At 44.1% G+C, this 13,862-nt stretch overlaps 1 protein-coding gene across 1 annotated transcript in view; it reads right to left on the bottom strand.

The window, feature by feature from the left end:
- Positions 1-13,862, bottom strand: part of LOC311283504 (uncharacterized protein) — a 333,540-nt gene that overhangs the window by 117,332 nt on the left and 202,346 nt on the right. The gene's annotated exons all lie outside the window — the stretch shown is intronic.

Genomic DNA, 13,862 nt, shown 5'->3' with positions numbered 1-13,862 from the left:
TATTAACAAAGGGGACCAGAAGGACAGGCTCAACTCAACCTAGAAAGCCGTAGAACTACACAGAGTGCTACGTGCATTCACTCACTTCATTGCATGGTGACAACACCCCAAATTAATTACAGTGGCACTTCAAACTCATTTTAAACCTCAACTTCATGCATGTGCAACCAAATGGGCACTCACGGCTGTTCCCTAAACCTTCTCAGTTTTAGTCCAACCCACTCTTACTACCCCCCTCTATCACTATAAAGCACAACTTTATTCAATACATCAATTTCATAAATACAGCAGGTATAAAACATTTAAAAACATCACTTAACTCGCCCACAGCGACGTGCTGCCCCTCCCAATTACGGGGGGTTGGGGGGGATCACACACCATTCTGTTTAGGGAAATATGAGCAGTATCGCCGCGGTGTGTCGTCACCTCAACACTCACGTTGACCTCGGGGAGTCCATTCATAAACGGGGAAGTATGAGCAGTATCGCGGCGGTGTGTCTTCACATCAGCACTCACATTGGTTCACTCACTGATTAAAGGCTACCTGACACTCCTCACCCCACCTGAATCTCCTCCCCTTCTCAGTCAGCTGATGCAATGGACGTGCTATGTCTGCGAACCCTCTTACAAACCGTCTATAATAGGAGGCCAAACCTAAAAAGCTCCTCACTTCCGTCTGCGTCCTAGGGATAGGCCACCCCCTCACTGCTTCCACCTTTACAGGGTCGGCCATTATTCCTTCTGCAGAAATGACATGCCCTAAATACTGGACACGGGAGGAAAACAAATCACACTTAGAAGGTTTTACCTTCAGATTTGCAGCCTTCAACTTAGCCAATACCTCCCCCAATCTCGATAAATGCTCCTGAAACGAACGACCAAACACTATAATGTCATCCAAATACTAAACACGTAGTCCATTGCAAGTCAGCCAAAACCAAATCCATTAAGCGCTGAAAGGTGCTAGGTGAGTTACAAAGACCAAAACTTAAAACGTTAAATTCAAATAGCCCATGTCTTGTGGAAAAAGCAGTCTTGCACTTATCTTTACCATCTACCTCTACCTGCCAGTAACCACTGGCAAGATCCAGGGTGGAGAATAGTTTTGCGTTAGTCAGACTATCCAGGGCATCATCTATTCGGGGAAGGGGGTAGGCATCTTTATCTGTAACATCATTCAGCTTCCGGTAGTCTACACAAAAGCGCAAACTACCATCCTTCTTTCTTACTGGGACAACCGGAGCGGCCCATGGACTACAGGAGGGCTGTATGATCCCATTTTCTTGCATTTGCTTAATATGATCATGTACCTCTTGTTGCAAATGCAACGGAACCCGACGTGGAGGTATCTTAATCGGCTTTGCATCCCCGGTATTAATCTGATGCAAGGTCAGGTGGGTTCGCCCTAGATCATTATCTCCGGTACTAAACACTGAAGCGTACTGCGCCAACAACTCACGGATGGCCTGCATTTCAACCATAGACAGTCCCTTTTGATCTAACCCAAGCTGCATTAAGAGACCATCCACAGACCCCCCTCCAGGCACCTCTAACTCATTCTGTTGGCTGAAAGCCACTGCTTCAGAACCAACTACTACATCTGTAGACAAGGTCCCAATCTTTGTCCCCTGCCTAAGGGTGAGAGGATTATCTGTTACATTAATCACTCTAACAGGAATAACCCCTTGCCCCACATTACAAACTACTCGAGCCACTAAAAGGTCAAAGTGTTTTAATAAAGAGGAGGAGGGCTCCACCATCCCAGCTACCGGTCCTGCAAGGAGCCCTTCTACTACCCCAGAAATAATAGCTTCACTACGCGGCTGTATTATGGAGTCTGTTTGAACAGTGACAGTCTTGGGCTGACAAGCGTCAACTGATAAAATTAAGGGGAACTTCCTGCCCATGACTGAACAGCACTTTTCCTTCAAATCAATGATTACCCCATACTTCAGCAGAAAATCCATCCCCAACAAAATATCAGGAGTAGATATATCAGCTACAAGAAACTCATTTATTAATGCTAGGGAACCAAACTGACAAATAATTTGCCACCGGCCTAGAATGTACATAGTGTCCCCATTAGCAGCAGACGCTTCCCCCCCATAATCAGACAATTGACACCCCCCCTCCGTTAACTGTAACCACACATGCTTAGGGATAATTGAGGCCTGCGCCCCCGTATCCAATAACAAATGTACATCAGACCCACCTATTTTAGCATTGAGATACACTCCAGAGCTGGGTTGGTTACACAGGGCCAATCTCATGGACTTCACTAATGAGGGGGCAGGCATTTGGCCCTCTGTGTCCACCCCCTCTAGTTTCCCTGCAAATAGGGACAATTCCGACATAAATGGCGGTTACACCCACACTCCCAACAGGCTTCTCGATCACGAGAGGACCGGTCCATAGCCCCACCTATCTGTCCCCAAGTCTCAGGAGCAACATTTCGCCTCCCCGATGGTGGCCTCTCAACACAAGCCTGTAGTGACTGAACTGTCTGCTGCAAGGTTTTTACTTCCTGTCTCAACCCTTCAACCACTCCCAAAAGTGTCTCCATTTGTTTATTATCTGTAAAACTTTCGGCCACCACTCGCACTTTAGTATCTGCAACAGAGCAGTTACGCTCCAAACTTCGAATTAATTCTAATTCAGAAGCCAAATTAACAGCCTCTTCTAAGGTGGATGGTTTTGCACTGCGAAGTTGGACACGCAAATCCCCACTCCCCACGTGCTCTATAAAATGGTCACGATCAAATAGATCACGTGTATTATTATCAGCAGAGGGGTAAGCTTTAGTAATCAAACGACGCAAAGCATTCCCAAACTCCCTTGCAGTCTCACTATGCAATCGCCGACGGGCTAAAAAACTGGCCCGGTTCCAATCATCACTATCACACGGCTCCAAACACCTCCCCAGTGATGCTTTTAATACTGCATAACTGCTTCGGGACTCAGTGGATAATCCACAATAAATGTCTCGAACCCTACCAGATAACAATAAGGAGAGGAACTTCAATTTCAAGCTGTCATCCCAGCCATTCACCTCAGCAGCCATTTCAAATTGTCCTATCCAGTCTGACCAATCACGACTGACTCCTGTCAATGTTTCAGGCATAAAAACTGGTCGTGTTGTTGCCATCCTTGAACCTTGCCCTACCGGCACCCTATCACGAGAAGCTGATGGTGTGTTATCCCCCTCCTGGTCCAACATAATGGACCCCAACGTCCCACCGCTGCCACCAGTGTAGTATTTACTCTTACTAATAAGCTGCTGCCACCACCTTTAATTATTTTAGCCAGTAGGGTCTGGCAAGAGAAGACAACACACCACCAACTTCAATCAAAATTAGCAGTTTTATTAACAAAGGGGACCAGAAGGACAGGCTCAACTCAACCTAGAAAGCCGTAGAACTACACAGAGTGCCGGGGGGATCACACACCGTTCTGTTTAGGGAAATATGAGCACTATCGCCGCGGTGTGTCGTCACCTCAACACTCACGTTGACCTCGGGGAGTCCATTCATAAACGGGGAAGTATGAGCAGTATCGCGGCGGTGTGTCTTCACATCAGCACTCACATTGACATCGGGGAGTCATTCACCAATGGGGAAATCCCATCGTAAGTCCGTTTCAAAAGGGCAAAGTCCAGCCGGGCTCTTGTGATTCAATTGTATCAGCATTCCGAATCAGCACAGTAGCGACGACGGCACTCCTAACCTCCCATCTATATAATCTTTCCCCGCACCCGCTCTCTGTCTATCTTCATCGCCGGCGGCCCTAACCGACCGCGAACGACACCCCCCTCCCAAACAAAAGGTGAATACCGCCGTCCTGTTGTCCACACTGTGTCGGAACCGAGCCACCTGCACTGTCTTTTTCGCTCCATATAAACCTTCTTCCACTCCCAGCCTCCCAATACACAGCTCCCACCCCGGTGTTTCTCATTTCTCAATCAGTCTCATTAATTAGTTACCAAGACAACATCCCGAAAATGCAGCACACATTACACTATCCCCTCCCCCAATGGAACAGACTCGTCCCTGAGTCATACTGAATCCATCTCATAGTCCTGTGTCCACCCAGGTTGACGTCGCTCTCGCACTGGCCGTTGCAACTTTGGCTGATGTATTGCCCCTGTAGAGTCATCCTGCAGTCCGTCAGGGTCCTTTTGTTGATTATCCGGCCCTTGGACAGGCTGTTGTACAGGACCAGCAGCCTCTGATGCAGACCCTTCCTTTGGAGCTTCCAAATTACGAGAAAGCAGTGCAGGGAGAAGTGCTCTTTGATGAACCCAACTGGCCCCCAAAGGGACATCCAACTGGCCAGCCACCCTCTGACTTGAACATTGAGCTCCGTCTTGCGGAAGGACCAAGGGTGCCACGGTTTCTGAGAGAGAAGGAAGAACATATGGTTTAATTCTGTTAAAATGCACCACTATCTCTGCCCCCCCATCTCCTAACACCAAGCGATACAATACATCCGAGACACGTTCCACAACTTTATAAGGGCCTCTGTAACGCCTTTGTAATTTTGGGCAAATGCCTTTTTTCTTTGCCTTATTCCGTACCCACACCAATTCCCCCATAGAATAAAACTGAAAATTAGCTCGGAGATCAAATGACCCCTTCTGCTGCCCAGAGGCTTTAGCCTGATGTCTCTTTACTGCTTCTACCACTGTGGATAATGTGTCTGCCAACCCAGTCACATACTCACTGGCGGACACAAACTTCTCAGGATGACCTACATTCAGCATCACGTCCAGAGGAAGAACAATTTCCTGTCCAAACAAGATCTTGTAAGGTGTAAACCCTGCACTAGCATGTACACTACTCCGATAAGCCATCATCACATATGGCAACAGGCAGTCCCAATTAGATTGATTCTCATTAACAAACAAACTCAACATTGACAGCAAAGTACGGTTAAACCTCTCCACCAAACCATTCGATTGTGGATGATATGGGGAGCTACGCGTCTTACTCATATCCAGCAGTCGGCACAATTCTTTAAACAGGGCAGACTCAAAATTTCGCCCCTGATCCGAATGAATACTACGGGGAGTGCCAAAGCGACATATCCACTCCTCCACCAGGACACAAGCCACTGACTGTGCCTCCTGGTTGGGAAGGGGAAATGCCTCAGTCCATTTAGAAAAGTAATCACTTACAACAAGGATATATTTATGTTTCCTAGGCGTCTCAGGCAGAGGTCCCAAAATGTCCAAAGCAATACGTTCATGAGGACAAGATGTAACTGAGGAATTCATTGGAGCACAAGGGGCCTTTCCATGTGTCTTTCGTGAAGCACAGTCTACACATTGCCTACACCATTGTCTTACATCTGCAAACCAACCTGGCCAATAGAAACGATCTCTTACTTTCTCTTGCAATTTTTGAATACCCAAATGGCCTCCCGTTACCGAACTATGCAGTTGATTTAACACTGATGCCACCAGCACCTTAGGGAGAACCACCTGTACTTTTGAGGATGCATCTGAGTAAGGAGGGGGCACTCGTACCAACCGCTGATCTTGCAACCGCAATTGGTCCCAAACAGAACTATACTTCTTTAGGGCAGCATTCTGCTGTATTTCAGCAGCATTATCATTTGGGTCCTGTCTAAGATTAATTAAGAGGGCCAATTCTGGGTCATCTCGCTGGGCCTGTGCTAAATCATCACCCACCCCACCATTAGTTTTCTTTTGCACCACCTTGGGGCCCTCCTTAACAACACACACTGATATAGCTGGTCCCTGACTAGAGCCTTCCTGCTCCTTAACTTCCCCGTAAGCTGGTAGCCGCGACAAGGCATCTGCATTGCCATGCTGCTTTCCAGGACGATGTACAATTTTGTAGTGAAAACTTGCCAATTGCTCCACCCATCGAGCTAGCTGTCACTCTAAGCCCTGGAAGTTATGCAACCATCTCAAAGAGTTATGGTCTGTGCGTAACACAAACTCTCTACCTAGCAAAAAATGCTTAAAGTACTTTGTGAAAGTCACCATTGCCAACAGCTCTTTCTTTGTAGTAGCATACTTGCGTTCCGCTTTAGAAAGGGCCCGACTGGCATAAGCAATTACTCGTTCCAGCCCACCCTCTTCTTGCGAAAGCACAGCTCCTACCCCCACATCACTAGCATCAGTGTCCAATATAAACGTTTTTTGGGGGTCAGGATAAGCGAGCACAGGGGAAGTAATTAACCTAGTCTTCAACTGATTAAAGGCTACCTGACACTCCTCACCCCACCTGAATCTCCTCCCCTTCTCAGTCAGCTGATGCAATGGACGTGCTATGTCTGCGAACCCTCTTACAAACCGTCTATAATAGGAGGCCAAACCTAAAAAGCTCCTCACTTCCGTCTGCGTCCTAGGGATAGGCCACCCCCTCACTGCTTCCACCTTTACAGGGTCGGCCATTATTCCTTCTGCAGAAATGACATGCCCTAAATACTGGACACGGGAGGAAAACAAATCACACTTAGAAGGTTTTACCTTCAGATTTGCAGCCTTCAACTTAGCCAATACCTCCCCCAATCTCGATAAATGCTCCTGAAACGAACGACCAAACACTATAATGTCATCCAAATACTAAACACGTAGTCCATTGCAAGTCAGCCAAAACCAAATCCATTAAGCGCTGAAAGGTGCTAGGTGAGTTACAAAGACCAAAACTTAAAACGTTAAATTCAAATAGCCCATGTCTTGTGGAAAAAGCAGTCTTGCACTTATCTTTACCATCTACCTCTACCTGCCAGTAACCACTGGCAAGATCCAGGGTGGAGAATAGTTTTGCGTTAGTCAGACTATCCAGGGCATCATCTATTCGGGGAAGGGGGTAGGCATCTTTATCTGTAACATCATTCAGCTTCCGGTAGTCTACACAAAAGCGCAAACTACCATCCTTCTTTCTTACTGGGACAACCGGAGCGGCCCATGGACTACAGGAGGGCTGTATGATCCCATTTTCTTGCATTTGCTTAATATGATCATGTACCTCTTGTTGCAAATGCAACGGAACCCGACGTGGAGGTATCTTAATCGGCTTTGCATCCCCGGTATTAATCTGATGCAAGGTCAGGTGGGTTCGCCCTAGATCATTATCTCCGGTACTAAACACTGAAGCGTACTGCGCCAACAACTCACGGATGGCCTGCATTTCAACCATAGACAGTCCCTTTTGATCTAACCCAAGCTGCATTAAGAGACCATCCACAGACCCCCCTCCAGGCACCTCTAACTCATTCTGTTGGCTGAAAGCCACTGCTTCAGAACCAACTACTACATCTGTAGACAAGGTCCCAATCTTTGTCCCCTGCCTAAGGGTGAGAGGATTATCTGTTACATTAATCACTCTAACAGGAATAACCCCTTGCCCCACATTACAAACTACTCGAGCCACTAAAAGGTCAAAGTGTTTTAATAAAGAGGAGGAGGGCTCCACCATCCCAGCTACCGGTCCTGCAAGGAGCCCTTCTACTACCCCAGAAATAATAGCTTCACTACGCGGCTGTATTATGGAGTCTGTTTGAACAGTGACAGTCTTGGGCTGACAAGCGTCAACTGATAAAATTAAGGGGAACTTCCTGCCCATGACTGAACAGCACTTTTCCTTCAAATCAATGATTACCCCATACTTCAGCAGAAAATCCATCCCCAACAAAATATCAGGAGTAGATATATCAGCTACAAGAAACTCATTTATTAATGCTAGGGAACCAAACTGACAAATAATTTGCCACCGGCCTAGAATGTACATAGTGTCCCCATTAGCAGCAGACGCTTCCCCCCCATAATCAGACAATTGACACCCCCCCTCCGTTAACTGTAACCACACATGCTTAGGGATAATTGAGGCCTGCGCCCCCGTATCCAATAACAAATGTACATCAGACCCACCTATTTTAGCATTGAGATACACTCCAGAGCTGGGTTGGTTACACAGGGCCAATCTCATGGACTTCACTAATGAGGGGGCAGGCATTTGGCCCTCTGTGTCCACCCCCTCTAGTTTCCCTGCAAATAGGGACAATTCCGACATAAATGGCGGTTACACCCACACTCCCAACAGGCTTCTCGATCACGAGAGGACCGGTCCATAGCCCCACCTATCTGTCCCCAAGTCTCAGGAGCAACATTTCGCCTCCCCGATGGTGGCCTCTCAACACAAGCCTGTAGTGACTGAACTGTCTGCTGCAAGGTTTTTACTTCCTGTCTCAACCCTTCAACCACTCCCAAAAGTGTCTCCATTTGTTTATTATCTGTAAAACTTTCGGCCACCACTCGCACTTTAGTATCTGCAACAGAGCAGTTACGCTCCAAACTTCGAATTAATTCTAATTCAGAAGCCAAATTAACAGCCTCTTCTAAGGTGGATGGTTTTGCACTGCGAAGTTGGACACGCAAATCCCCACTCCCCACGTGCTCTATAAAATGGTCACGATCAAATAGATCACGTGTATTATTATCAGCAGAGGGGTAAGCTTTAGTAATCAAACGACGCAAAGCATTCCCAAACTCCCTTGCAGTCTCACTATGCAATCGCCGACGGGCTAAAAAACTGGCCCGGTTCCAATCATCACTATCACACGGCTCCAAACACCTCCCCAGTGATGCTTTTAATACTGCATAACTGCTTCGGGACTCAGTGGATAATCCACAATAAATGTCTCGAACCCTACCAGATAACAATAAGGAGAGGAACTTCAATTTCAAGCTGTCATCCCAGCCATTCACCTCAGCAGCCATTTCAAATTGTCCTATCCAGTCTGACCAATCACGACTGACTCCTGTCAATGTTTCAGGCATAAAAACTGGTCGTGTTGTTGCCATCCTTGAACCTTGCCCTACCGGCACCCTATCACGAGAAGCTGATGGTGTGTTATCCCCCTCCTGGTCCAACATAATGGACCCCAACGTCCCACCGCTGCCACCAGTGTAGTATTTACTCTTACTAATAAGCTGCTGCCACCACCTTTAATTATTTTAGCCAGTAGGGTCTGGCAAGAGAAGACAACACACCACCAACTTCAATCAAAATTAGCAGTTTTATTAACAAAGGGGACCAGAAGGACAGGCTCAACTCAACCTAGAAAGCCGTAGAACTACACAGAGTGCCGGGGGGATCACACACCGTTCTGTTTAGGGAAATATGAGCACTATCGCCGCGGTGTGTCGTCACCTCAACACTCACGTTGACCTCGGGGAGTCCATTCATAAACGGGGAAGTATGAGCAGTATCGCGGCGGTGTGTCTTCACATCAGCACTCACATTGACATCGGGGAGTCATTCACCAATGGGGAAATCCCATCGTAAGTCCGTTTCAAAAGGGCAAAGTCCAGCCGGGCTCTTGTGATTCAATTGTATCAGCATTCCGAATCAGCACAGTAGCGACGACGGCACTCCTAACCTCCCATCTATATAATCTTTCCCCGCACCCGCTCTCTGTCTATCTTCATCGCCGGCGGCCCTAACCGACCGCGAACGACACCCCCCTCCCAAACAAAAGGTGAATACCGCCGTCCTGTTGTCCACACTGTGTCGGAACCGAGCCACCTGCACTGTCTTTTTCGCTCCATATAAACCTTCTTCCACTCCCAGCCTCCCAATACACAGCTCCCACCCCAGTGTTTCTCATTTTTCAATCAGTCTCATTAATTAGTTACCAAGACAACATCCCGAAAATGCAGCACACATTACAATACCTTTTCGTTTTAAAAACCAAACACAAAAAGGAAAAGTGGTCTTAATAACAAATTTGGGTCTGAAACAGTGTTATTTCACAAACTTAATGCTGCTATGTTTATGCGTAGAAACCTTCTCTGATCTACCTGCCTATTTGCGTTTATAGCATGATTCACTTTTGAAGCGCTGGAAACGCCACACGCTGGTGACCCCTGCTGGTCAGAACGGTGTGAATGCAACAAAAACTCAGCTAAAACCATAGACTGTAAAAAAATAGGCTAAAACATGAAGAAAAACAAAAAAACAAAAAACAAACACTGTTTATAACCCAATTTTAAATGTTTTATTGGAAGTGTAATCTATTAAATGCAATTAACAAATCATCTATTGCCATTAAATATGAAGTGTCTTTTATAATATGCGTCATTTTATTCAATTGTAGGGCTTGGTTTGTTTGTTTTATGGAGAGTTTTATGGAGACTAACTAATACTCGTCCTTTTTTATTATACAAATGTGTCAATAAAATGTCTACAAATGAATGAAACGGATCCGAGATCAGGTAAAAACCATGGGTCCAAAACCTCCATTCTTCGTAGCTCACTTTAATAGCTAGCCTATATCTGAGATGATTTGACAGATGCCAGATCTTCTAATTGTGATAAACGAATTTGTGGATTTGATCAATATCTGGATTAAGTTGTCTGAGATTACTGCGTTTTCTTGTGTTCATTGGAAAGGGCATATATCGATACTCAACACCATCAGCAATGCAGCGATTGGCTGGCGGCAAGACAGCAACGTATAATGACATGACATCATATTAAAAGTGCAAACTAGAACAGGCAGGGGGAGATTAAGGAATAATGAGAACATAAAGGATTTTTTTTTTAGCAGGATGCAGTTAAAGGGCACCTATTATGCAAAATTCACTTTTACATGGTGTTTGAACATAAATGTGTGTTGGCAGTGTGTGAGCAAAACCACCCTAGAATGATAAAAATCCACCCAGTGTTTTTTTTACAATCTCAATAAATCATAAGCGCTGTCTCAGAATGAGCTGTTCTCAGATTCTATGCAATGTGACGGAGAATTGCACAAGCCCCTCCCACGACTGTTGATTGACAGACTGCAGTTTGAGCATAGACCCGCCCTGAGTGAGCTGGACACAGTCCTCCATTGTTTCGACGCTGGCTTGATCCGCTGTAGACAAGAATGTCTCCTAAGCGATTGAGGTGTTTTGTTGTTGGATGTAAGAATGAACATATCAGTCTTCATTTACTCCCGTTGTTACTCGAGGTTGGATCTGTACTGTTTGTGATCCAGCTTATGGTCTCCGGAGCGACAGGCCTAACGTTACTGACCACGGCAGAGATGTAAGTGAGAGCGCGCTCTTTATGACACGTCATCCAGTCATTTTACAGATATTGAGCGTCAGCGTTAGTTCTGGCAGGCCAGGTAGTCAAGACGCTGCTAATGCTGTTTGCTAACACACTGTCCCGTCAGCTGATCTGCTTCAGCTGAGCTGCATTAGCTCGTTAACTCCCCTCACTGCTCAATGGCCAAAGCTCAAACAAGGCGCCCTATTTAAAGCACATTCAGTTTGCTCATACATGCTTGCTGCTCGCTTCTGCTGCCCGCCACCTCCCCAGCTCCTCCTTATGCATAACGTGTCATTTGCTTTATGTCATGTTGCCTGCTCTGTTCACAGGGGGGATATTTTAGCTCTCACAGTCCTAAACTGTGTGAGCGTTCCCTAATGCTGCTGCTGCTGCTGTCCTCTGACTCTCTGCTATTTCATGGTGCTCATGAAAGGTCAGAGGACTCCCTGAACAGAGCCATACCGCCAAATTTCAATTCAGGAACATCAACTTGTTTGCAATCTATTCAATAAAAATTCTTTATTTTATTGTCTGTGTGTTCTTGACTTAATGGACCTGACAGAAATACAGTTTATTAAGCACCCACTGAAAAGGTGTGTATATATTTGTTTACTGTTTGTGTACTTCGCTGTGTATTTTGATGATAATGAAAGGGAGAGAGAGAGAGAGCGTTTATGGATAAGACTTTAATGCGCACTTCTTATACTGTGTTTATTCAGCTCATACAGTGATTCTCTGGAGTAAAACTAACGCTCATCTTTTGTGTGATGTACAATAAGCACCCCCTGTTTTCACAGAATTGTAAATGCAACACATATGTTTGTTCATTAACATTTATTAATTTTTAGCATTAAGTCATTTATTTGTAATAAACACTTTAAGTGGGCTATTTAAAAATAGTTATTTATACTTTAAATTATGTTTTTAAAACATACGAGCAGAAGGTTACGTAATATTGTGTGTGCGTCGAAAGAATTTGTCCGCAGCTGCTCAAAAAATAAAATAAAAAAATAAACGTCAAAAAACCCACTGTCAGTGTTTTGTAAGGTTAGCACTAGGCAGTTTTTTGTGTTCATTTCTAAATATATATTACTGGTTTAAAGGTGGTATCAGTGATTTCAGGTCCAAAAATATATATATTTTTTTTCCTAACGATCCGCTAGCTGCCCGCCCCATAAGCATGTCGTCAAAAAAACGCGTCTCTGTAGGCAGCCTAGGCTCTGAGATCTGCACACAAAAACAATTGGTTTCACCAACCACTCAAAACAAAAACAAATAGTGTTCCAACCAATCACCGACAGGGGGAGGGTGTTGTGAGGTTTTGTGCTCGTGCACAGCTGCACGCGAAGTCGGAGCTGAAGAAGAAGCTGGCTCAAAACCTCACAACACCCTCCCCCTGTCGGTGATTGGTTGGAACACTATTTGTTTTTGTTTTGAGTGGTTTTTTGACGGCATGCTTATGGGGCGGGCAGCTAGCGGATCGTTAGGAAAAAATATATATATATATTTTGGGCCTGAAATCACTGATACCACCTTTAATATCAGACAATATTTTCACACCTTTAAGGTGTGGCGGATAAATACAACAAAATAAAATTATACGACCGGCATAAAAACTGGGGTAGCCTATTTTAATAATAATAAAAGTGAATCAAATGTGTAGGTCTACTCGCAATTTTATTAGCAGCGTCCTCGTAACATTGCGCCTAAAGACAACTGAGAAAGCCTGAACACAAACAAAATGCCCCCAAAAAGAAGGAAAAAAAGCACCTTAAAACGAATTTAGTTTTGTATCAATTGTATCTTAATTTTAATAATTTTTTCATTAACAAATTTCCTGGATTTAAAGTAAATATAGGCTAGCAATCACAACATAAGGTCTGAACTGGAGATCATCATGAACCCGTAGCCTACTCGCCTCACATGTCTACATTTTTTTTTTATATATTTACAGAAAGCTGGTTCTAAACAAAACTATCCAAAACAAAAAAAACTATGTAGCCTAATAAATGTGCATTTCTCCGGTGCGTTCACTAGCCTACTGCGAAGATCGCGAGTCAGCCTATCATCAACTTCATCTTTGCCAGAAGTTAAATTTAAATCGCGTGTGTGAATGAATGATGTTGTTTTAGCAAACTGTATTGCTATACTGAGATGAGTAAAAATCGACTGAAATATGTTTAAATAAAATGTAGGCTATTTGTATAAGCAACGTATTAAACGGCAAATTAACAATATGCACTAATATTTCATGAAAACAACGTTACATTCAGGCGAAATATGAAAGACAACATTTTGTTTAGTAGATTTGGGTACAGTTTTTACTGTAGAATATACTGCCACATCAAATAAGCTTTTGTTTAGCAATTTCTATATATAAAATAGCCTACTATTTTTGTCAAAAATAAAGTCATCAACTAAGATGTTAGCTGTTCCAATGTTGGCTATATTAAAAGTAATGAATACATAGATAAAATGTAGGCCTATAATCTTTTTTTTTTACAAAAAAAGAGTACACTTGAAATATTGTTGAAATTGTAATTATTGTTGTTGTAACCTTTTTAACTTTGAAATATGTATGATAAAATGTATACTTTAGTTTTTACAAAGAAAGATTACACTTGAATTGTTGTTGTAATTGTAACCTTTTTAATAAAAAAATATATTTACAAGGTAGATGTAAACAAACTATTAAAAGGTAAATATACGCCTTTTCTTTAAATAATTTTTATTGTGTTTTATTAGTGACAAATTTGGGGAGAGGATAAATATTCCAAAACTGAAAATACAGTATGA

The sequence above is a fragment of the Rutilus rutilus genome (assembly GCF_951802725.1).
Source record: "Rutilus rutilus genome assembly, chromosome: 23".
Classification (NCBI taxonomy): domain Eukaryota; kingdom Metazoa; phylum Chordata; class Actinopteri; order Cypriniformes; family Leuciscidae; genus Rutilus; species Rutilus rutilus.
This window is presented reverse-complemented; position numbering and strand designations above follow the sequence as displayed.